Raw genomic sequence first — 26,152 nt, 5'->3', positions numbered from 1 at the left:
CTTAAAAAGGCCCGGGCAAGTTAAGTGACTTTCCTTACTAACTAGTAATTACGAAGATGCATTGGGATTGAAATCTAGGTCCCTTGACTTCAAGTCAGCTTACTCATCCTCCTCCAGGTTGAATCTGTAAAACCAAAGAATTAAAATAGTAGCATCTGTCAAAAAAGAAAATTAAAAAAAAAAAAGTCGATCTTGGAAGCAATCGGGCCAAAAAATGTTCCCTGGACACTACCATAAGGCCTCACATATTGTAGAAAGCTCTCTACTCACAGCTTGAATTTTATTACACAACTACTTTACATGGTGTTTAATTTACAAATTAAAAAAAAAAACTTCAGATAAGATGTGATAGTGCCAAACAAATCCAACTCCATGGCCGTGTTTGGGACCACTTTTGTAAAGTCAGCAGAGATAGTAAACAATGGCTGAGATTGACTAGAACTACAGGGATATCTATCTCCCAGTTGGGTTCAAACACATAATTTCCGCCACATTTACTGGGTTAGGTCATTATGCTTCACCTCCTGTGAAGCTGTTAAACTCAGGATCCCTAAATGGTGAGCAAAGGTGTTCTTAGGTCTCATGCCTTTCATTCTTTTTGGTCAGGCAGTGAGGCCCAATAGATGACACCATGCCATATGTACAAACATTACTGTGGCTAGTTTTCGGAACCCAAATGACTCTTGTGCCTCAACTCCCTAGGATGAGTTTGATGGGCTAACTCCACCAGGGTCCTGGGAGTGGGCCTTTTTCATAAACCCCAGAAATTAAGCAGCATTTGTTTGGTTTGTCTTGCACAAATATCTGCCACTAGAAACAGGAACAGCACTGACCCATCAACACTGTAGCTAATCAAATTCCACCCGACAGTGTTTCCTAGGGAACAAATCAAGCCAGGGACTGGGAAGCCCTACACAAAGCAGCAGCAATAAGAGGACAAGCTAATTTCTGCTCTGCTGTATGCCCCTCCTCCCACCTATTTACCTCTGTGCCGTACATATGAGAAGTGTGAGAAAGTTATTTCTAAAGGAACACAGAGAATCTACAGCCTTGAAAGGCTGGCCTGGGACTAAATAAAGAGTCTGGTCATTGAAGTTGGGCTATATCGACTTCACAGACCCCCACCTTAGTGGTACCACCTCCCTCCTTTTGGTTCCCCTCCTCCCCTCCACCCTGCTGTCTGCTGACCCCAGAGTAACTCTGGCTGGACCCCATTCTTGCTTCCTCCATCTGTGTCCTGCCCCCCTTAATAGCTTGGCTGTCCTATTTCCTCAGGGTTGTTCTGTTACCTGATGGGAAGGCATTGTGGTTTAGCAGAATGCAGGGTTAGGAATATGAAAACCAGGATTCTACCACTCACCATTTGTGTGCAGGTAAATAACCTCTCTGCCTGGGTTTCTACCTCTGTATTCTGCCTGACCTATTTCTCAGGGTTTCCACAGAGATCCAACTGAACAATGGATGTAAAAGTGTTTTTTATCCTCCTCTTCCCTCACTCTCAGATGAAGAGCTTACTCATACTTCAATTGGGACTATTCAGAGGCCATTCTCAGTGAATCCCCCCTTCTCTTCACACAGCCCCTGGACATCATCCCTCCTTCTCTCCTCCTTTCCTCATCCGCATTGGCAGGCTTTTAGCTTGTTTACCTGGGCTGGATCTTCAGGTGGGGAACCTTTCCCAGTGCCCTCAGGCTTCTGGCTGTCTTTTTGTTCAGTCTTGGGCTGAATCAAAGCATTTGCTGTACTCTCCCTTTGGATTTATTGATCATTATTCTGTCTGTTATCTTTGCTGGAATACATGTGTGAGACCTAGGCTCTTATGCAACTATTCACATAGTCATCTTATCTGGAAATCATGGCCTTTGACATTGTTGGCCATGCTCTCCTCTGGGATACCCAAGTCTCTTGAGATTTTTTTGATGCCTCTTCTCTGTTGGTTCTCTTCCTACCTCGCTGATTGTATCTTCTGAGTCTCCTTTGATGGCCTAGCAACCATGTCATGATCTTCTAACCGTGGATACAATACAAAGGTCTGTCCTAGGCCCTCTGATCTCTATTTTTTTGTCTTGGTGACATTATCATCTTATATGGGTCTGATTATGAACTCTATGCAGATGACTACCAATCTATACATTTAGCACTAGCCTTGTTCCTTAGCTCCTCACCCATACCACCATCTGCCTATTGGACATTATTTTTCTTATTAGACATATCCCCATTGCCTATTATTTATTTTCTCTGTACTTTATATATATATATATATATATATATATATATATACACACACACACATATACACATATATAATATACATATATGCATTTATGTATATGCACACATATACACACGCATATACATATATGCATTTATGTATATGTACACACATATATACATATACATACACACACATATATATATATATATATATATATATATGCATACACATGTATGGGGTAGACCAAAAATCATGAAGGGGTCTGATGTTTTAATAACTTTTTTGAAAATATTTTTCTTTTCTTTTTTCTTTATTTTTGGTATTTATGATATTTGATTTTCACATGTAATATAAATTCATTTCCCACATATACCATATGTGATGCTATAGGATTCTAAATTTAAAACAAAAAATAGGAGTTATTAAATTATTCATGACTTTTGGCCTACTCTGTATGAGGTAGTATAAAGATACTGATACTATAGTTGACAATAGAATGTAAGGTCCCTGAGAATGGGGACAATTTTCACTTGTTTTTGTATCCGCCTTCCCAAGTCCAGTGGGTGGCACACAGGACTGAAGATTGCAGTAAGAGGGGATGTTAGAGGCCATTGAACCAAACCTCCTCATTGTACCAATGAGAACTTGAGGCTCTTGACCAGAATCTTGCAGCTAGTCGGCATCTGAGGCAGGGTTCCAAGTCAAGTCTTCTGGACATTGTATTATATCACCTAGCTGCGTCCATATGGTTAGGCTCCTACCACTTGCTTGTGGATAATTTTCTAACCTCTAAAGCTCAATAGAAAAATAAGGTAATATTACTATTAGGTGACAGGGAATCAAATGATGGAATCAATATCTTAAGAGTCAGAAAGGACCTCAGAGATCATCCAATCCAATTGCTATCCAAATCATGAATTACACTGGTAAAATTCTCAAAAAGTAATTATCCAAACAACAAATAAGATCCTCCAGTCATAGTACAGTGGAATAAAAGTTGCCACATTTGAATTTAAATCTGGGGTCTGATAACACCTGCTCAACCTTGGGCGAATCACCTACCCTCTTCTGGCTTCAGTTTCTTCATCTGTAAAATGAGGCATTTGAATTAGATGACCTTTGAGGCCTCTGCCTCCTTTCTCTTATTTTTCTTATTTCACCATCCCTTCCCCAAGGGAGGCTGTTACACTTTGGGATAGCTCTAATTTTTAAGAAGGCAACTAGGTGTTACAGTGGAGAGGGTGTCAGGCCTAGAGTCAGGAAGTGCAAATCTGGCCTCAGACACTTAATAGCTGTGTGACCCTGGGCAAGTCATTTAACACTGTTTGCCTTAGTTTCCTAATCTGTGAAAAGAACTAGCAAGGGAAAAGGCAAACCCCTCCAGTATCTTTGCCAAAAAAACTCCAAATCATGAAGAGCTGGACTCAACTGAAATGACTGAACAACAACAATAAAAATTATTGAGATGATCTTCTTTATGTTGAGACAAAAAAAAAAATCTATCTCTAACTTCCATACACTTGCTTTCTGGGACAAAGTAAAATAAGTCTAATCCACCTTCCACATGATAACCCTTAAAATATTTGAAGACGCCCCTCAAAGTCCCCTGAAGTTACCTACTGAAGCCAATCTAAGCTTTCTGTTTACTCCTTCAGCTTGGCTGGACTTAGTTCATAATGGGATAAACGCATTTTTATCCTTCAGTTTTAGAGTTATCCCTCCTAGGTGGCAGATACATTTTAAGTGTTAAATATAAATTTTGCTCTGTACTCAGAGTAGCTGGGGTGGATGTTCCCTGGGCAATAGGCACATTGTTCCTTCAGGGCATCATAGTCTTGGTGGTAGCAATTATTCTTCTCTAAAAGGAGATTCCCCAGGAGACTCTATATGCTATAAGCCATGGGCTTCCAACAGAGAAAAGCCTTTTGGAAGCCATAGGCTCAGCGTTAATAGTTATTACTCACTGAGAGAAACACAGTTCCCTCCAGGTCAAGAGGTGCCTGGCCCTTCAATAAAGTTATAATTCCCACCCCAATGATTACTCCCCTTTCTGCTATGTACAAGCCTGCTTCTCTTTCCTGAGTGGCCCCTATTCAGCCAGTGCTGCACAAAGATATGTTGAGATGGACACTTAGTACTCCAATTCACCTTCACTTAGTCTCCCTCCAGGCAGAAGTGAATCCCAAGCAAGGCTCTTTCACTCCTCTTCTCCTCCTAAAGTCTTCATCATTTGCAATCTTCCTATTCACATTCATTGTGATTTGACATTCATTAGGTACTTACTAAATGAAAGGTACTGAACAAGAATTGGAGAGAGGCAGAGAAAAATACAGATGCTGACATGCAAATTAACACTATACAGTATGGCTGGATATAAACACATTACAAACAAATATAATACTTTGACTTCCTATGTGCTGTATCCTAATGGTCAGAAACCTTTACAAGTTGTGAAAAGGTACTTTTGCTATTCAATGTGAATACTAGCAAGGCTGCTAATGATGGCTTCTCTGGCAAGTGACCACCAGGGCTCCTTCCACCTTCTACCTTCTCATCCATTCACCGAGGAGATGATTCCCCATCTCTTTCTTACATTTCCCTTTCTCCCTTAAAATTCTCAGGATGACCCTGCCTCAAAGACTACCTGAACTTCATCAACATGTCTTCTCTATCTTTTCTTTCTTTACTTTGCTCATTTTCCTTCCCTTCATCCTCTGCATCCTACAACCCCTAGTATATTGCAGCATTTTTGTACTGAGAATGTGCTTCTGAAAACCATCAGATTCCAGAAGAGCTGCTTGAAACATATGAATATAGCACTGCCTGTTGTTCAGTTGTTTTTCAGTCTTTTTTGACTCTTTGTTACCCCATTTTGGATTTTCTTGGCAAAGATACTGGAGTGAGTTTGCCATTTCCTTTTCCAGCTCATTTTCCAGATAAGGAAACTGAGGCAAACAGGGTTAAGTGACTTGGCAAGGATCATACAAGCTAGTGTCTGAGGCCAGATTTGAACTCAGGAAAATGAATCTTCCTGAATACAGATGCAGCACTCTATCCACTGCACCACCTAGCTGTCTCTATTAGCATTAACTGACTGACATGGACGTATTAATGTACTTAGCCAAAATAATTCACAGAGGGAACCCTGGAAGCAGGTGGAAGGACCCCAGCAGGGTTTCCTAAAGTGACACTGGAGTACCATGGGATCTTGCTAGAATGGATGCTTCAAGAAGGAAGTATTCAGCTGGTCTGATCTGATCCAAAAATGCAATCATTAACACTAACTTGCTATTATTCTCTTCTTTTGTCAATCCTATGGTTTTATTTGTATAGTGAACCTAAGAGAAGGAAAGTCTCTGAAAGGAGCATATCATGGTTATCTTCTTTGTAATATACTTTATTTCTATTTATTTATTTATTGAGGGGCAATGGGGGTTAAGTGACTTGCCCAGGGTCACACAGCTAGTATGTGTCAAGTGTCTGAGGCCAGATTTGAACTCAGGTCCTCCTGAATTCAGGGCTGGTGCTTTATCTACTGCGCCACCTAGCTGCCCCTGTAATATACTTTAGAGGGTTGAGTGGTACAGTGAGAGATTGAATGAGTTGCCAGGGTCACAAAACCAGGATGTAGCAGAGAGAGCTTGAGCTTAGGTCTACTTGACCACCAGCCCAGCTTTCTATCCATTATGCCATGTTGCTCTAATCCTTTGCTACTATTCTCACCACTGTGCCTTAAAGCAATAGCTAGAAATCTTCTCTTTCCAAATGTGCATCATTTGCTCATATTAAAATTGAATGATGCTTCAGAAATACTCATTTTTTTTCATTTACTTTTCCTAATTTATAAGTGTCTTTGCAACACACTTACTCTGATTACATGGCTTGCTCTATTATCAAAAATTAAGGGCTGTTAAACTCATCATATCTTTGGATTGCCTGAATTATCTTAATACCAGAATTTGGCATATGAGATCCATATAGTAGAAATTATAATTTGGCGATCATACTCTGAAGAAGGTACTATTTTGGCATTTGGAGGAAAAAAATACAACTTTTCCACTAAAACTTTTGTTGCCTTTAATTTTATAAGGTACAATCATGCCATTATCTTTTGTGATGCTGAATGTTTAAGAGAGAACCATCAGGATTCATTTCATAGACTATGATAATATAGAAACCATCATTATAAATGATTCAATATCAAATATTATGTAAATACACATATATATACAAGATATCTGAAAAGTATTGTGCAGATTTAAGTTTTAATAGCTTAAAATCAAACTTTTATAGTTTAAAACTACACTTTGTGACACCCTGTATCAAACAACAGTGAATCAATTTCACATACTAAGAAACATTAGGTCAAACTACTTGATAGGATAAAATGCACTTAAATTTCTACTATGAAAAGAAGAATCTCTTAAGGTAACAGTGATTTTTTAAAAAGTGGCAAGGTGCTGATACACCCCCCCCAATGGTAGACCACATTAACCTAAAATAGTTTTTCTTAGAACCACTGTTGTTATATACATTAGCCAGCTATAACTACATTTCATTATTCAATTCAATTAAAAAAATATTGTTAAGCACTTCACTATGCTAGGCTCTAGGAATATAAAGAAAAAACTAAGAGATTCCTACATATAAAGAGCTTAGTTTTATAATAAAATTTTCCTTTCAAGTCATTATTTTATTTCTTGTTTATCACTTAAATTAAAAAAAACCTGTCACATTTTAAGGTGTTTTGGAGGGGCGTAGTGATGGCTGAGCTAATTCTTCACAAACCATAGAATCACAGAGCCTTATTGTTGGGGAAGTGATCTCATGGGTTGGCTAGTGATCCTACCTGAATTATAAAGTTCTAAAATAGTGGTTCTCTGACTTACTGGTCTCAGGACTTAAAAAATATTGAGTACTTCCACTCCCATGTCAAGAGCTTTTCTTTATGTGGGTTGTATCTGTTTATATTTACCATATTATAAAACAACATATATTAGCATTTTTATAAAAATACTTTGATCTCAAAGGCCCTCTGAGAAGGTCTTAGAACTCTTAGGGATTCTCAGATCACACTTTGAGAACCACTGCTCTACAGCACCCACAATTAGTCAAACAGTCTCTGAATACCACCAATGACTTAGAATGTAATATCATGTGAGATGGTCCATTCCATTTTTGGATAGCTCTAATTTTAGATTTTTCTCATACTGAGGCAAAATCTGCCTTCCCTTAACTGCCCCCCCCCCACCCCCTTGCCATTGATCTTAGTTCTCCTTTCTGGAAAAAATGAAATTCTTCTACATGACAACCTTTTTCAAATATCTGAAGATGGTGATCATGCTCTCCTCTAAATCTTTCCAGGCTAACAATGATTTTTGGTTCATTCTAATCCTGGTCACACCCTCTTTTGGTCAAATTTGTAAAATGGGCTGTCCTTTTCTTTCTCCCATCTCATTTCTTGTTTTTTTTCTTTTAAACTTCTCTTTCCACACCCTAAACACTTCCTTCCCGGAATATCAGTCCTAGTAGGATTCCATGACACTTCAATGTCATTTGGACAAATCTTGCATGGCTCTTACAGCTTGTTTCTAGAATTCCTTTTCTCAATTCCTTTATCTATATTGATATTTACATGCTCACTCATTAATACTTCATTTGCATTTGTATTTTTCAAATAGTTCTGGAAACAGCCAAAAAAAAAGCATTTAAGTGAAGCCAATTACTTCAACCAGAGACCAAATCTGAAGGAGACATTTTGCAATATGAAGCGAGGTAATTTAAGGAAACCAAGTAAATTTATAATAAGGCACTGAAATATGAAACAGTAAGTGATAAAAGCTGGGCATGATCCTACATTAAAAATTTAAGGCTTTTTAAAAAATGAAAATGTGAAGTAGCTGGAGAAATGCTGAAAGTATCTTCCTTTCAAACAATGGGCTTCATTTAAAATAATTCAGTTCAATAAATATTAAGCACCTAGTATGCACATAGACATTTCTTACTGAGTGAGATAGTAAAGGGGGGAAAGCATTTCAGTGTCAGAAACTAAGAATTAAGGATAGACACAATGCACTCTCAGAACCTAGAGTACCTATTATGACTAGGCATTCAAATATTATTCAATGACCAGGAGGAGTTAAGATAATAAATAGATGTTTGATGGAGAGCTAGAATGAACTACAGAGGTCATTTAGTCTAATCCCCTAATTTTACAAATGAGGGAATTGAGGACTAGAGGTCACACGGGTAATAAGTTGCAGAGTTGCAGTTTGAACCTGGATACCATGATTACAAGTGTAATGGAAGAGTTCAGCATTCTTAAGACATCACACTGCCTCTGGTATAGGCCAAACATTAAGCCCTCTTTGTTTGAATCTTCCAAATGCAGTCATGTTACAAAATGGACTATAAAGATAGTGGTATGGCACAAAGTGATTTCTTCTAGACAAAGTACTGCCTTGGAAATGTTAATGTTAATATGAGCAATCTTTAATATTACTTTGCATTCAGATGTCTCCCATCTCCATTAAGAGAAAGCATGGTATAATGGAAGGGCAGGAAGGTGGAACAGTAGATAGAGTGTGAAGTTTGAAGTCAGGAAGACTTATTTTTCCTGAATTCAAATCCAGCCTCAGATACTTACTAGCTGTATGACTCTAGGCAAGTTACTTAACCCTGTTTGCCTCAGTTTTCCCATTTGTAAAATGAGCTGGAGAAGGAAATGGCAAACCACTCCAGTATTTCTGCCAAGAAAACCCCAGAATGGGGTTAGGAAGAGCAGATATGACTAAAAAGACTAACCAACAACAACAATGGTGTAATGGATAGGGATCTGGCCTCAAAACCAGGAAGATTTAGGTTGACAATACAATGGAGCACAATGTGCAGTCATGCAAAACATATTTCCATGTTAGTTGTGTTGTAAAAGAAAACAAAGACAAAAAAAAACATGAAAAAGAAAGAAAAACTATACTTCAATCTGTAATTCAGACTCCCATCAGGGTTTTTTCTCTGGAGATGGATATCATTTTTCCCCTATTATAAGTCCTTCAGTATTGTCTTGGATCATTTTACTGCTGAGAATAGCTAATTCACTCACAGTTGATGATCATATAATATTGTTCTTATTGCATACAATGTTCTCCTGGTTCTACTCATTTCATTTTACATTGGTTCAGGTAAGTCTTTCTAGGTTTTTGTGAGAGCATCCAGTTCATTATTTCTTACCGCACAATAGCATTCCATCACAACCATTATACAACCACTTGTTCCACCATTCCCTAGTGGTGATATTGCTGGGTCAAAGGGTATACATGGTTTTATAGCCCTTTGGTATAGTTCCTCAGTATACAACTTTTGCTACAGTGCAGTAGTAATTTAGAATATTTTTCATATGATTATAGATAGCTTTAATTACTTCATGTGAAAACTGCCTGTTTATATCCTTTGACCATTTATCAATTGTGGAATGACTTATTTTTACATTGTGCCATGTACTGCTGAAAAAAATGTATATTCCTTTCAATCCCCATTCAGTTTTCTCCAGACATCTATCATATCTAACTTTTCTAACATTCTATTCACATCTTTAACTTCTTTCTTATTTATTTTGTGGCTAGATTTACCTAATTCTGAGAGGGGAAGATTCAGATCCCCCACTAATATAGTTTTGCTATTTCGTCTTGCAACTCATTTAATTTCTCCACTAAGAATTTGGATGCTATACCACTTGGTGCATACAGGTTTAGTGTAGGCAAGTAGAATAGTATGGAGTAGGAGGCTGGGGAGACCTCCCAGCAAACAAGTAAACCCCAACCTGGGGTTCTCTGCCTTGAGGGCCAGCTCCCTAAGCTATTTCTATTGTTCAGAATTTCCCTTTCTGCTGTTTCTTATATTCTCCGATTCTTTACAGGTTCTGGGTTGTGTATCTGCCATAACAATTCCCATGACATCTTTGGCTGGGATAGGGGACAGCCAGGGAGAGGGAGGCAGCTGCCCTCTGTGGGCTATGATTCTCTTTTATATTTACAAGTTGGGGGATAGTTGGTATATTGAAATTCCTTATACATTTCTGACCTGAGTTGGGAAACCTAGAATGTGTGAGGTTTAAGAATCTATGTAGGGGCAGCTAGGTGGCGCAGTGGATAGAGCACCGGTCCTAAGGTCAGGAGGACCTGAGTTCAAATCCGGCCTCAGACACTTAACAATTGCTAGCTGTGTGACCCTATGCAAGCCACTTTATCCCAATTGCCTCACCAAAAAAAATAAAAAAGAATCTAGGTAAAGGGGCAACTAGGTGGCACAGTGCATAGAGTACCAGCCCTGGAGTCAGGAGGACCTGAGTTCAAATCCAGCCTCAGACACTTAAAACTTACTAGCTATGTGACCTTGGGCAAGTTACTTAACCCCAATTACCTCACAAAAAAAAAAAAATCTATGTAAAAACTTTTCATCGTCTCTTTTTAAAAATTATTTTAAAAAAATAACAGAATTCTATATTCTCAATCTTCCTACTCCCAACACACACACACACACACACACACACACACACACACACACACACCCACTTCGTTGCAAGGGGGAGTGGGGGAAGAAAAGAAAAACAAAAGTTCATGTAAAACAAAACAAATTCCCTCACAGGTCTTGTCTCCAAAATATATGTATCATTCTTCAGCCTGAGTCCATCACTCATGTCTCTGTCAGGAGGTAAACAGTATGCTCCATCATCAAGCAAATACCATGAATTGCCATTGCACTGATCAGAATTCTTAGGGATTTCAAAGTTGTTTTGTTTTTTTAACAGGGGTTGTTATTGTATAAATAAGGGGTTTCCAAACTTTCCTTTCTCAAGGTACCCTTAGTGTCACAGTAATTTTTTCACCCCAAGGTCAAAAGAAATACACAGGGGCTCCATTTATTAAGGAGTTAGGTCTGAACAACATAATAAGTATTTATGACCTAACAACTTAGTAGGCATTTGAAAATATAGTACATATAAATTGAAAGGAAAAAAATATTTCATTCTCTAATGACTACAATTACTTACTAATGGGGTATGTGTACTGTTGAACACTTCACAACTTAAATCTTAGAATCAGATTGGACACTGCCACCCTCATTTCCTGTTTAACACTGATCTTTCTGTGGCATTTGCTTTTTATCACAGCAACCACTGAAATCCCACTTTCGAAAAGACATGATGTCACAAATGGGAAAGTTCACGAAGTTACTGGCATAGCCAAAGTACAAGTAAATAGAAACATTTTTCTCAAACATTAAAGAATGTTCTTGAAAGGAATATAGTTCGATCTCATGTGGAAATTGTAAACTGCCTCCAGCTAGTAGTTTACCTTGTATACTAAGGATATCAAATATTGCTGTGTCCCTTAAAAACTTAAAATATACTAGGACACTCATGAATTGGCTGGGGCAATGCTGACATAATTTGGGAACTGTGGTTATAAACTATCTTCTTGGTTCTGCTCATTTCATTGTTCATCAATTTATACAAGTCTTCAAAATTGTTTTATATTATTGATGTGAGATTATAGATTGTCCTTTTGGTTCTGCTCACTTCACATCAGTTCATACAGGTCTTTCTATGTCTCATTGAAATCTTCTATATTCTTATTGCTCTGGCATAACGGGACAGGTGGGTGGTTCAGTGGATAGAGTGTCAGGCCAGAAGTCAGGAAGACCTGAGCTGACATCCCACCTCAGACACTTACTAGCTGTGTGACCCTGAGCAAGTCCCTTTCATCTCTAAAATGAGCTAGAGAAGGAAATGACAAACCTCTCCAGTATCTTTGCCAAGAAAACCCACAAAAATAATGATTCCAACACAACTGAAAGGACTAAACAACAAAATGGCACAAAACCATTTCATTATATCCAAATACCAAAATTTGTTAAGATACTAAGAACAACAAACTAGAAACTAAATGAATATTTCTCTTTCTCTAACCTCACCAACATTTTTAGTGGAAGAAAACTGATTAAAATGATCAGGTACAGCTGTGTTTGGAAGGAAGTGTCAATGAAAGTATGATTTATGTGCTGACTCGTATTTTATCATTTTGATCACCACTACCTCCTTCTGCCACTCTGACTCATTGTGCTTCTGTCTGCTTGGTCCCTTTATCATTTTAGGTCCCCCAAAGCACAGGGCCCAGAGGATTCAGGCTCTGCCTGTTATTATTAGGTTCTGACCATTCACCCTCCTTTGAATGTGATTAAATCATATAAGCATCAATAAGAATTGACCAGCATTGCTTGTCACATTCTTCATTAAACAAACACATTTTAAAAGTCCTGGGAATGACAGGAAAATGGGAAATGAGTTAGCAACAGGATGCCTGAATTCATCAGATACTCTTGAGCCTGTAAACAGGACTCAAATGGGTCTTCTATGTCATCTATCTGGACATTTCCTACAATATTACAGATGACAACACATTCACAAGTACTCATCTTGTGCCTTTCTCGTCTACATCCTTCCCCCAGAGGGAATCTTCCCAAGGTTCATTTGGCGTCTCTTATTTTCTCCTGACATGGAGAGAAGCAAAGAGAATTCTGACAATGTCCTTGGTGACCAGCCCATCTTATTTGCCAACCATATACTTTGGTGACACTTTTTGTACTTCATTTTTTATATGTTATAGCCTGCTTACATACATCATGTATTTTTCCAAAACCCTCTATAATTACCTTTTTAACTTTCCTTCTACTTTCATTGCTGTATAGCAGAAGTGGTAGTTTGCATTTTTCTTAAATGAGTCTTTGCTTTCACAAGAAGTATGAGGTCATTAAAGGAATTATGTATCAATCCAGCCTACTCATTTCTTGTTCAGTGGTGGGACCAGCTCACTAGCTATATCTGTTGTCTGTATCAGATATAGACATTGATGGTTGTCCATCCAAATGCATGTTAGAATCTTGGTAACAGACATTCTTCATTTATTTTATCTTTTCTATATGGATAGGAAGACCAAATTAGTTTGAATGGTGACAGATATCTTCCAGAAGTCCACATGAGTAGCTTAAAATAAATTCGTGTTTATAGGACATGATTTAAAGTCCATAATATTTATGTACTTTAAAGCATATAAAATATTTAACATAAATTACTTTAGCTGGCTTTTATCATACCCTCATAAAATTGGCTATACAACTATCATTCCTATATAAATTAGGAAAATGGTAGAAATTTAGATTAAGATTAGATTTTAAGTGAAGAGCTGGGGGGGGGGCAGGATTGAGAAACCATAGACTAATACCCTCATTTCACAGATGAGAGAACTGAAAGCCAAAGAGTACAAGTTAATCAAGCTCACACAATGGGTCATTGGCAGAGCTCAGATAAGAAATGAATGATAAAGTCTTATAACTCTAAATTTGTAGCTCTTGCTACAAATTTATGACAGCTACTTCAGGTTCAGAGAGGTTGTGCAATGTGGCATTAAGTGAGATGTCCCAATTTAACTGAGGTCTTCTTATTCTGGGCAGCATAGCATCACAGGGGTGATGGTCCTGAAGTCAAAAAGACTCATCTTTCTGAATTCAAATCTGGCCTTGGACACTTACCAGCTCATGTGACCCTGGGCAAGTCGCTTAACCCTGTTTGCCTCAGTTTCCTCATCTGTAAAATGAGCTAGAGAAATGAAATGGCAAGCCACTTCAGTATCCTTGCCAAGAAAACACCAAATGGGGTCACACAACTGATAGGCAACAACAACTTCTGAATCTGAGTCCAGTGCTCTTTCTACCTTGCCATCTCATTTTCTATATGAGGAAATTGAGGCCCAGAGATGATAAAGGTCTCATTCAAGGTTATACAGCTAGTAAGTGGCAGAGCTGAGATTAAAACCCAAGACTTTGGAAACAAAGTCCCCTACATCATGCAATTCACCATAAATATTTGGAGATACTAAAATACTTGGATCAATGAGGTTTTTTTTCAGTTTGGATGTAGCTTCCAGAAATGCAGGTTGCAATCTATCCATGCCTGCCTATCCTTAAATCAGCAGCCATTTATTATATATGTCAGGTACTAAACCCTGGGGATACAAAGAAAGGTTAAAAATAGTGCCTCCTCTCAGAGTTCACATTCTAATGGGATCACAGCATGCAAATGTATAGAGTATATATAAGGACAGATATAACAGAGAATGGTTCCTTCACTGGGAAGGCACTAGCATTTAGGGGCAACTGGGAAAGGCCTTTTGAAGGTTGGATGAGTTGAGAATTGAAAGATGCCAGGAAAACCATGAGGTGGATGTGAGGAGGCAGAGAATTCCAGACATGAGAGATAGCTAGTGAAAAAGCTCAAGGTTAAGAGATGGAATTCCATGCATGAAAAACAGCAAAGAGGCCAGTGTGACTGGATTGCAGAGTATGGGGAGGGGAGTGAAGTATGAGAGGTAGAAAAGGGCTTGGTGGTGAAGGGCTTTAAAAACCAAAAGAGATTTTATATTTGATCCTGCAGGTAATACAGAGCCATTACGTTTATTTAATAGGGGAATGACATGGTTGTACCTTGCCTTTATGAAGATCACTTTGGGTGAAGTGAACAGAACCAGGAGAATAATCTATCAAGTAAACAGTAATAGTGTAGAAATAATCGACTGCAAAAAACTTAGTAACTGATCAATAAAATGACCCACCATAACTCCAAAGGACTCATGATGCAAAATGTTATTCTCCTCTAGACAGAGAACTAATGAGCTCAGAGTGCATATTGAAGCATATTTTTCTTGCTTTTTTTTTAAAAAAAGCAAAAAAAAGTGAAAAAATATGCTAAAATAGGGCTAATGTGGAAATGGCACTAGGTAGCAGAGTGGGGCTGGGTCTGTAGTCAGGAAAATTCACCTTCCTAAGTTCAAATTTGACCTTAGACACTAGTTATGTGACCCTGGTCAAGTCACTTAACCCTGTTTGCCTCAGTTTCCTCAAGGAAATGGCAAAGCACTCCAATATCTTTGCCAAGAAAATCCCAAGTGGGATCACAAAGAGTCAGACATGACTGAAACCACTGAACAACAACAACAATGTGGAAATAAGTTTTTCGTGATTTTGTATGTATGATGGATAGCATATTTTTTTACCTTCTCAGTGGGTGGAGGGGAAGGGAAGGAGAGACAGAATTTGGAACCGAAAATTAATTTTTTTTTAAAAAGATGACTTTGACAGCTGAGTGGAAGATGGACTGGTGTGGTCAGAGTGTTGATGCAAGGAGACCAACCAGAAAGCTATTGCAGCAGTCCAGGTGTGAGGGATTAAAGGCTATCACTAGGATGGCAGGAGTGTCAGAGGAGAGGAGGAACATACAAGAAATGTGCTAAAGACAGAACCCGCAGGACTTGATAACAAGTTAGACATGGGGAGGGATTGTGAGGAGTCAGGGACGACTCCTAGGTCTTAGGACTAGGTGACTCTTCCTCCAGGGGATTGTCTGGAGAAAAAGAGGAGTTTGGTTTTGGTCATGTTGATTTTAAGATGCCTAAAGGACAAACAGTTTAAGATGTGTAAGAGGAAATTGGAGATGAATGAGAAGAGGAGAGAGGTTAGTCCTAGACAAAGAGACCTGATCATCATTGCACAGAGATGATTTTGGAATCTATGAGAGCCAATAAGATCACTAAGTGAAATAGTATGAAGGGAGAGGTGAGACTTATCCATGACTTCATTCATGTTTGCCACAGAAGGTCTACTCAAACTGTTGGGGGCTTTCTCCTAACATTGAGAAGATACCAGCAAGATTCCCAGGGCAAAAATGAAAAGCAATTTGTAAGAGTGCGCTTGGCTTTAAGCAAGTCTGAAAGTGAAAATATGAATTTGAATAAAAGATAAATGGGGGAGGGGAATAATTTTTCACTTTACAAAAGGATTCATAATAGGATTCTTTTAAATAAAGTTATAGATTAAAAATGTATTTAAAACATGATTAGACTCCTCAAGATTTAATTCACACAATACTTTTCTGACACATATTTATTCCCCAAAATGAAGCACATGTACAAAGATATTGTCTTTTACAGTATGCATAAGAAATATACTAAGTTCTTAGGTGATATTTTTAATATCAGAATGAGACATTAATAAGAATTGCATCTGAAATTATCCAGGGTAAAACTACTAGTATCTTGGTTTCTGGACATATACTAATCATCAGGTTCAATCAGGAACAGAGAGGCCTATTTTCATGAAAATAACTTAATAAATAGTGGTTTCACAGTAATTTAATTCATGATGATTAAGGGGCATAAAAAATCTCTCTCTATTGTGTAGCACACTAAAAAATAATCATTGATATTTTGTGTTTCTAAGCCATCTCACAATGGTCATGATCAGAAAATAGAATTCTGGGTTAGGTTGACCACTGAAGCATTTTATCATTTAATATTTTGAATTTAAGAAGACTAATATAAGAGGTAGCCTATCAGATCTACAGATATTAAGGCACCAACAAAAATTAATAAGTGATGCTAAAAATGGAGTCAAGTCCTAAATAACTAGGCATAAGTAGAATGATGGATGGCTAGCAGAAAAATCCCTAAAGGAGAAGTCAAGATACCTGGGTATTATACTATCACAAACAAGCATCTCAGAAAAGCAAAATAATCTCCCTGGGCTTTGAACTCCTCATCTATAAAAGAAGATCACCTACAATTTATCTAAATACCAAACCGAGGTACTATAAGTAAGAAGGATGATGATCATGTTCATGATAGAAATGGGTAGCATTTACATAAAACTTTAAGATTTGAGAAGCTTTTACAAATATCTCATTTTGGCCTTACTTTATAGATGAAGAAACAAGGCAGGAAGAGGTTAAGTGTCTTGCTCAGGCTGGGCTTGGACTCATATCTGCCTGACTCTAGCTTCAGCACTCTATCCACTAAATTACATAGATGTAGTTTAGATTGTTTTCTCATTGTTTCCTGTATATTGGTTCTACTTGATTACATGTTCTTTGAGGGTGCTACTTCTGTATCCCCTCAAAAGTTTGTATAGTGCTAAGCACATAGTAGATACCCAATGAATACCTGTCAGTGGATTGGTATATAAACTGTTTTGAGGATTTCTTTTTTTTTTCTTTTTTTTTTTTTTAGTGGAGGCAATTGGGGTTAAGTGACTTGCCCAGGGTCACACAGCTATTAAGTGTTAAGTGTCTGAGGCTGGATTTGAACTCAGGTACTCCTGACTCCAAGGCCGGTGCTCTATCCACTGCACCACCTAGCTGCCCTGAGGATTTCTTTTTTAACAAGAATCTTAGGTGGATGGAGCTGTCCTTCAGAGATGGAAAACTGAAGGGGGATAAGGTTTGTAGAAAGGCAAGGAGGCCTGCCCCAGACTGTTTTTGAACAGGGAAACAGAGGATGCTCTGATAGAAACCAGACTACTAAAGCCTAAGAAGCATATGATGGGGAAGATGTTAAAACCAGACTCCATTTGGGGCTGGAGTTGGAGGGTACACCAGAGAAAATGAAGTCCACAAAGATAATGCACCTGACATACTTTCAATCATCAGAGAACCTGAGAGGGAACTCAGGCAATGGCCACCTGCCAACCACAGTCCACACTGCTACTTCTCATTTATCCCTCAGGCTACAAGGCCTTTGGGGGCATTTTCTTTTCCCTTCAAGTTAATTTTTATCCTATTTCACTTATATGAAAAAGAAAAGGGGGTAGAGAAGAAACACAGACTGTGACTCACCTAGGACACTGCCTGTAGGGGCTTCTGGGTGTAAATACATTATGAACAATACTAAGATCTCAAAAGAAATAGATCTACTTTCTTTTTTTTTAAACCTTTTCCGTTAATTGAATCTAGCTGAAATGCTCCATTACTTTAGTTCATGGACGAATTATGTTTATTGATTTCACCAAGTTAACTCCCTTATGCAAATAAGATATAATTTGAACTCATTTTTATGTAAATTGTCAATTGCTATGGACAAAGAAACCAAAATAATAGAAAAAATTTGCATGAGATTATTTATGGTCAATAAAAAAAACCTCAAATGCAATTAGGCAATATTTAAAACAAACATTGATCCTTTCTTCCTCACTCTCTATCCTCCCAGGTAAAATTCTATCATAAACCGAAAAGTGACTAGAAACAATCAGAACACTTTCCAGATGTTCTTTCATAGTTAAGTACAATGAACACAGTTTAACATGTAACATTCCTTTCATACCCAAATACATGCACACATCAAAGCTGGAAGGGGCCAAAGTAAGATTTTTCAACTTTGCAGTTACATAGTCTCCAAAAAGACCTACAATTTCTCAGGGCCTACTTAAAAGTAAAGTTACACTTTCACACCATCCTCCTAAAGTGTAATTTGTGGTTGCCATGGGAACATATACATCAATAATGAGGCATTAAAGTGTTTCAACCAAATACATTTACATGCCATTTCCTTTAATAAGCAGGATGGATCACCTAAATAATTGTTGCCCTCCAAACAATGAAAACCAAGATTATTACCTTCTCTAGAGTACCAATGAATTTATAATAGAAATCATTACAAAGTCAAGCATTTAAAGGCCTTTTAACAATTCTGATCCTATTTTTCCCCGTGTACTTACATACAGAAAATTCCACAGTTCACAAACTTTCTCATCTCATTTTCATTACACTTGAAGCAATTGTAAAGATATCATTCAAATCATGCTTTAGGTTTTTAGTATCTATGTGAGCAGCCAGTCATGATTGTGACAAGACCCAAAGTAAGTATATAAGTCATATGTTCAAGGACAAAAAGAATTCATCTCTTTGGCAAAGAAACAAGAGATCATCCAACAAAGTAGTTTTTGCCTTGGTCAAGCTCTTTTCCCTCAAGATACAGTGACACATTTTGGCATGTGGCAACAACTACCCTAGTGTGTAACAAAACACAAGGTGAAGCTATTCACTTGCTATGTGCATGCCTTCAAGGACTGATTGTCTAACAAACAAACACCACTGATCAGTGTGCCTAATGCAGGCTCAAAGATCTCTAAAGAGTCAATGTTTAGCTCCCAGAGGGATGAATTTAGACTTCACAGTAATGTCAACACTGCCCTCCTACCATCCACCTCGACATTCTTTTCAAGGTAAAAAAAAATCACAGAACCTAAGTGTAGGACAGGGATATTAGAGGTCATTTAACCTCCTACCCCATATAAGAAACCACTGTATTATACCTTTGACTAGTTTTAGTTTAAATACTTCTGTTTAGGGGAGCTCACTCCTCACAAGGCAGTCTATCCCTTTCTAAGTCATCTCAGACTATTAAAAAGGTCTTCCTTCTGTTGAGTCAGAATCTAACGCTCTGGGATTGCCACTATTCTCCATATTTCAACTCCCTAGTGCCACACAGAATGGACTTAATCACTCAGACTAATTAAAAACCAGCAGAAACTTCAGCTCCATGGAGAGAACATGTAGGAGATGACAGTGATGGAAATGAGCACTGGTCCATGTGTCCAGTGTCTAAATGAAATTAGGATTCAAATACAAATCAGGTGGGGAGGACTAAAATTTTAATAAACTTTTCTGTGATTAATTTTTTTTTTGTCCTTGGGGAAATTTACATAGTGGGGCAAGCCCAGTGGATCATAAAGGGAAATATGCAGGCAATAGCAAATATTTATTAAGCACTTTTTGTGTGCCAGGCACTGTGCTAAGTGCTGGGGATATCTATACAAGCAAAAAGAAAGATGGACCCCACCCTCAAGGAGCTTACATATGGGAAGACAACACAAGGAAGTGAGTTGGAAAGGGGCATGGGTTGGAACACAGTAGGGAAGGGAATGAACCAAGGAAACTTGGGCCTGTCTTCAGATCAGAGGACTTGAGAGGAACTCATCAATGGGAGAAGGGATCCCCGGCATGACCCAGGAATATTGCAGGGGAGGAAGCCACAAGCAATGAAGAAAGTTTTAGCAGGAGAGCGCAGCTGATTCACCAAAGCAAAGCCCTGAGAGTCACAGCCAGCCTAGGCCCATCCCCAAAACGTAAGTCCCCAAAAGGAACTCAGTGGAAGGAGGGGGGTAGCATGGCAAAGAGATATTGTATGGGGCAGAGGGCCTAGCAATGGGGCCTCTAGGATGAGAGGTCTGATGGGTGTAAGGAGAACTGAGAGGAGCGATTTCAAAGTATGAAAACGGTTAATGAGAAATTTGCAGACTACATAGAATTTCTGAAGGTCTAACAAGATTTGTAAGGTTGGATTAGACCAATCACTGATAGTGTCATTCCAGATGAATATTTTAGAATTTTTTTAAAAACAATTGAGCTTGGGGCAGCTAGGTGGCACGGTGGAGCACCGGCCCTGGATTCAGCAGGACCTGAGTTCAAATCCGACCTCAGACACTTGACACCTACTAGCTGTGTGACCCTGGGCAAGTCACTTAACCCCCCATTGCCCCACAAAAAACAAAACAAAAAAACACACAATTGAGCTTACAGCTTCCCACTGGTAGAAAATAACTCTGCATTTTTCCCCTGAATTATAAATCTAATGTAGTTTTTTTTTAAATTGTATGCCCTTAATTTTATGAGGAATGAACCTTTTCCATGAATGAGATTCTAACATTGCTGGGTTTACATGTAGCCAATTGGCATTAATGGGATACCAGAATTTGTTATATATCCTATGAAAATACAAATAGTTGTGAGAGAGGATTTTCTTCTGATGTCCATATATGATGATTTCTCCAAATTCCTTGATGTGTGGTAAAGGGGAGAAGGGGGGAGGGAAGGACAAAAAGAATAATGATATCAATGCAGTAAACCTCTTCTACAAAAACATATTTTACAAAGACTAACAAGTTATTTAGAGGAAAAAACAACTGTAAATAAAACTCTATTTGTGGAGGGGGAAGGTGAGGTGGAGTGGAAGGGAGAGTTTAGGGTATTTTAGGTTAATACTAGTTCCAGCAAAGAAAACGGGCAGATTTGTACTCATGTCACAAGCAATTTTACTTAGCAGCATTCAGGAAAGTGTGCATAGTCATGTGTTTCCAGAGTGAGAACCAAGTTGAGGAGCTACTGAAAGCTGCTTTGAAGATGAATGAATAAAAGAGATGGTGCCACATTTTACGCTGCTCAAAATCAAATCTATTTTGTTGACTTTGGTCATTTGGAGACTAGTGCATCTAGGTAGTGCAGTGGATAGAGTGCTGGGGTCTGAAGTTAGGAAGACTTGTCTTGCCCGGTTCAAATCTGGCCTCAGACACTTACTAGCTGGGTGACCCTGGGCAAGTCACTTAATCATATTTGCCAGTGTTTTCCTCATCTGCAAAATGGGCTGGAGAAGGAAATGACAAAGAAATTCAAATATCTCTGCCAAGAAAACCCCAAAAGAGGTCATAAAGTTGGACATGACTGAAACAACAACAAATAATTTGGAGTCATTTGTTTAGTATGTGCTAAACTAGGCTAAGGAGTGGAAGAAAAAATGAAGGAAAAGCAACAAAGTAGGTATGTACGGTTAAAACCCCTCCAAAATCTGACTTGACATTAATCAAATGGGAATGGAAACAGGTAAAAATTCAACTGGTGGGTATCTATTTCTACAAAGGAGGAGGAGAAGTTTTGCTTCTTAAGTTCTTTTCTTCAGTGAATTTTTGTGTTTCTTTTACCATTAGGCTAACTGTGGTTTTTTGTTTGTTGTTTTTGCGGGGCAATGAGGGTTAAGTGACTTGCCCAGGGTCACGCAGCCAGTAAGTGTTAAGTGTCTGATACTGGATTTAAACTCAGGTCCTCCTGAATCCAGGGCTGGTGGTGCTTTATCCACTGCACCACCTAGCTGCCTCCTCTCCCAATTGTATTTTTTTTTTTAGTGAGGCAATTGGGGTTAAGTGACTTGCCCAGGGTCACACAGCTAGTAAGTGTTAAGTGTCAGAGGCCATATTTGAACTCAGGTACTCCTGAGTCCAGGGCTGGTGCTTTATCCACTGCGCCACCTAGCCACCCCCCAATTGTATTTTTAAGGTGTTATTTTAAAATATGCAAATGGTGGCAAATTTAAAGGACTAGATTAGCCCGGATGGCTCAAATTTCTGTAGACCTCTTTTCAGTCTCTCTCTGGGACCTGCTACCAATGCATCCCTTAGTTGTTTCATCTATTATCCACAGTTTTTGCTTCATGACTAACCCTCCTCCTTCTTCAGGCTTATCTGGGACTGTCACGTGAGCCATTTGTCATGTGCAAGACATTACTGCATGTTACCACAAGTCATTAAAGCTGGCTACTTACTCTTCTCACATCCTTTCTTTGTATTTGGTCACTTGTGAGGTTGATTCTTCAGAGATCATAATGTTCTAAGACTCAGAGCTATATAATGTCACTGTAAGCCCAGTGTTAATGTAGGCTTTTGTAACATGGGGCAGCTGGAGATCATTTAAAGCAAGACATAATTTCCCAAAAGGAACTTAGCCCACGATCCTCCTCTCATTCAATTCTGGGCCTAACTCATTGTCTATATGTAATAACACACACAATAAATCAATGGAGTACCCATTCAACTACGCAGTATAATATGGGCATCATGTTGGTTTATATTGTGTAGATGCCAGACCGATCTCTTATTAATGTCCATGGGTCTCTTTAAAAGAATATGGTGAAAAAAATAAAAAAAGAATATGGCACAAAAATTCTCAAATTTAATTTTATGGGTTTAGATATTAAACACAATTTTCTGAAGCAGGATTGCAGTGAAAATAGCATAGAACAGAAAATCCAATAAACCTAAGTCCTAGAGGTAGGTAGATGGGCAGTGGATAGACTGCTAGCTCTGTAATCAGGAAGAAATGAGTTCAAATCTAGCCTTAGATGGTTACAACCTGTGTGACCCTGGGCAAGTCACAATTTCTGTCTTCCTCAGTATCCTTAACTGTAAAATGGGGAAACTTATCTCAAAGGTTTGTTGTGAGGATCAAAAAAGATTATATTTGTAAAGTGGTGCCTATCACAGTGCTTGACATATAGTTGGCTTTTACTAAATTCTCTCTCTCTTCCTTCCTGCTTCCCTTCCCGTCTCCTTTCTTTCTTCTTTCCTTCATTTCTTCCTGTTGTTCTTCCTTCCTTGTAGTCTTCCTTCTTTCCTCCCTCCCTTCCTCCCTTCCATCTACCTGTCCATCCTCACTTGGTCATAAATTCACTCTATCACTTTTTAAATCCCTTATACTGTTCAGATTTCTATTTCTTCTGTAAAATTTGGAGACTCAATGAAATTATCTGCATAGCTCCTTTCTGCTCTAACATTCTATGTCTCTGATCTTAAAGTAAACATTATTCTCCTTTCTCACTCAAGGTGATTTGTTTCTCTACAAAGTTTAAAACTATTCTGTCAATACATTAGAGTGGGGGTGTGCCTATTTGTATTGTTCACAATCAAGAAGGTTAACAAAAATTTTCAGGAGGAATTAGATGAGTTAAGGGCCTTCTTGGAATTAGGTAGCCTTTCAGGCATACATAATTGAATTCATAACATTGAATGAGCATGTCATATGAAACATTAATTTAACATTTTGTTTCTAATAATATTGTGTAAAATCTTGCACCTAAAATTTCTGTCCCTACTTATCTGTTTTATAATATAGGACTGTTCCCAATAAGGAAAATCTCTTGTGCTCTTTAGATAAAGAAAGCTATTAGGTCCTCTCAAATGTGTGAGGAAATTTCTACATCCTGTAAGAAACCATTGTACTTAGCTTCAATAGTCCTTTTACTTCTACTTATTCAGGAGTCAATCAAAAAGAGCCTCTAATTAAGACTTTCAGTCCCCTGATGTTACTGTGAACTTAACACAAGTCTCAAATAAGCCACTCAAAATTTAATGTACTGATCAGTTCTCAAATATGAATAGTCTAAATTTAATTCTTTAAAAGTCAAACCACAGAATACAATTTAAGTAAATTAATAGTTACTGTAATACCTTTCTGTATTAGCTCTCAAGTAGTTTTGAGCCATTAAAACAGTTAGGAAAAAGTTCAAGAGTATGTATCAGAGTTAAAATGTAAGCTTTTTCTATGATTTATGTATTCTTTCTTTCAAATCTTTTGATGGTAGGATATAAATGATTTTTGTTATTTTTTTAAGGTTGAAATCAGACGATAAGCTTTGTAACTGATAAAGTATTATGGGAATACAGCACTTTTTCAAATGTTTTATCATTCCAACTAAGATTATTCTATTCCTAATAGCCAAAAAAAAATAATACTACTCATATCTAGGTAGAAAGGAGGTGGGATTTGAGTACAGATTTAGACATTTTTTTTCTTTTGGACATGGCCATTGAAGGAATCTGTTCTATTTGATTGCACATGTTTGAAACTATGTGTGTGTATGTATATATATATATATGTATGTGTGTGTGTGTGTATATATATATATATATGTTGTTTTTTCCTGTTTTCTTAATTGAAGTAGAAAAAGATGAGTGAGAAAATGTAGATCTGAAAATAAAATTTAATTTAATTTGGGGGGATTCTTTTAATATATTTTTAAAATATTTTATTTTTCCTCAATTACATCTAAAAATAATTTTTTAACATTTGTTTTTTAAAATTGAGTTTCAAAGTCTCTCCTTCCCTTCTACTCCTCCCCTTTCATTGAGAATGCAAGCAATCTGATATAGGTTATACATATACAGTCATGAAAACATATTTCCAATTTAGTCATGTTGTGAAAGAAAACATATACCAAAAGAAAGAAATAAAAAGAAAGTTAGAAAACAAAGTATGCTTTTATATGCATTCAAATTCCATTAGTTTTTCCTCTGGAGAGGGAAAGCATTTTTCATTATGAGTCCATTGGATCATTTTATTGCTGAGAATAGCTAAATCATTCACAGTAGCTGGGCTTGAAGGAAGAAGGAATGGAGTACAACTGGGTCTAGCTATTCTAAACAGAAGCTAATTGGGCCAGGGATCATAACAGGTGAAAAGTATATTTTCCAACATGGGAAACAGCATTAAGGTACAGGTGTAGCTGTGGGGGGGCTTGGGAGGAAGGAGATTAGCTCACTAAAGGGGGAGGAGTCAGAAAGTTAATACCAAAGGAATATAAGGTGAAAAAAAAAATCCAGAATCACCAAAGATTTCAAGAAAAAGACAATTCAGGTTAAAAAACTAGAACCCAAAGCAGATAAAATAGAGAGATTAATTCAATCAGAAGAAATGATGAATATCATAACATCCAAAAGATTACAGATTTCGATAAACAAATGTTTCAAAACAAAAGGAATTCACCTAATACTTCATTAAACACAGAACCCTGTGGGGTTTTCCAAGAGAGCAAACCTCAGCAATATATTCCAGAGTGGTTTAAGGGAGATATCATAATCTTGAAAGAAGTTGGGGGGAAATAAAGGGCAAATGTTATGTCCTACATGGCAGAAGTAATTGGGACAGAAAAATTTTAATCTATGGTGGTAAGTCTTTCCAAAGAAATAAAAGAGAGAACAGATAGGAATTCAAAATACTAAAGTTAAGAATGATAGAGAAGCCCAAAATAATGCCATTAAAAGACACGATCTCTAATTGACTTTAAAGACAGGGATATATAGAGACAACTTAAAAATCACAGTCCTCTCAAAAGAATATAACATGCTAAAAACAAACAACAATAATCCTTAAACACCACAATGCAAGAAATGACATAAGAAAATTGAACAGAACTTCTGAATTCAGAAAATAAAGTACCAAAAAAAGAACCAACATATCATCTGCAGAAAAAAATGCTTAAAACTCCAAATTGAACAATTCCAATGATAATGAATTCTGCAAATGACTGGTAAAGATAAGTATTTAGATTACTCAAGGCATCTTTTAAAACACAGACATAGGGGGCAGCAAGGTGGCGCAGTGGATAAAGCACCAGCCATGGATTCAGGAGGAACTGAGTTCAAATTTGGCCTCAGACACTTGACACTTACTAG

At 37.7% G+C, this 26,152-nt stretch overlaps 1 protein-coding gene across 1 annotated transcript in view; it reads right to left on the bottom strand.

Moving 5' to 3' along the window:
• The window catches only part of NECTIN3 (nectin cell adhesion molecule 3), a 186,447-nt gene that overhangs the window by 36,925 nt on the left and 123,370 nt on the right, over positions 1-26,152 (bottom strand). The gene's annotated exons all lie outside the window — the stretch shown is intronic.

The sequence above is a fragment of the Dromiciops gliroides genome, chromosome 3 (assembly GCF_019393635.1).
Source record: "Dromiciops gliroides isolate mDroGli1 chromosome 3, mDroGli1.pri, whole genome shotgun sequence".
Lineage (NCBI taxonomy): Eukaryota > Metazoa > Chordata > Mammalia > Microbiotheria > Microbiotheriidae > Dromiciops > Dromiciops gliroides.
The sequence above is the reverse complement of the archived record's forward strand: the minus strand, read 5'-3'. Positions and strand labels throughout refer to the sequence as shown.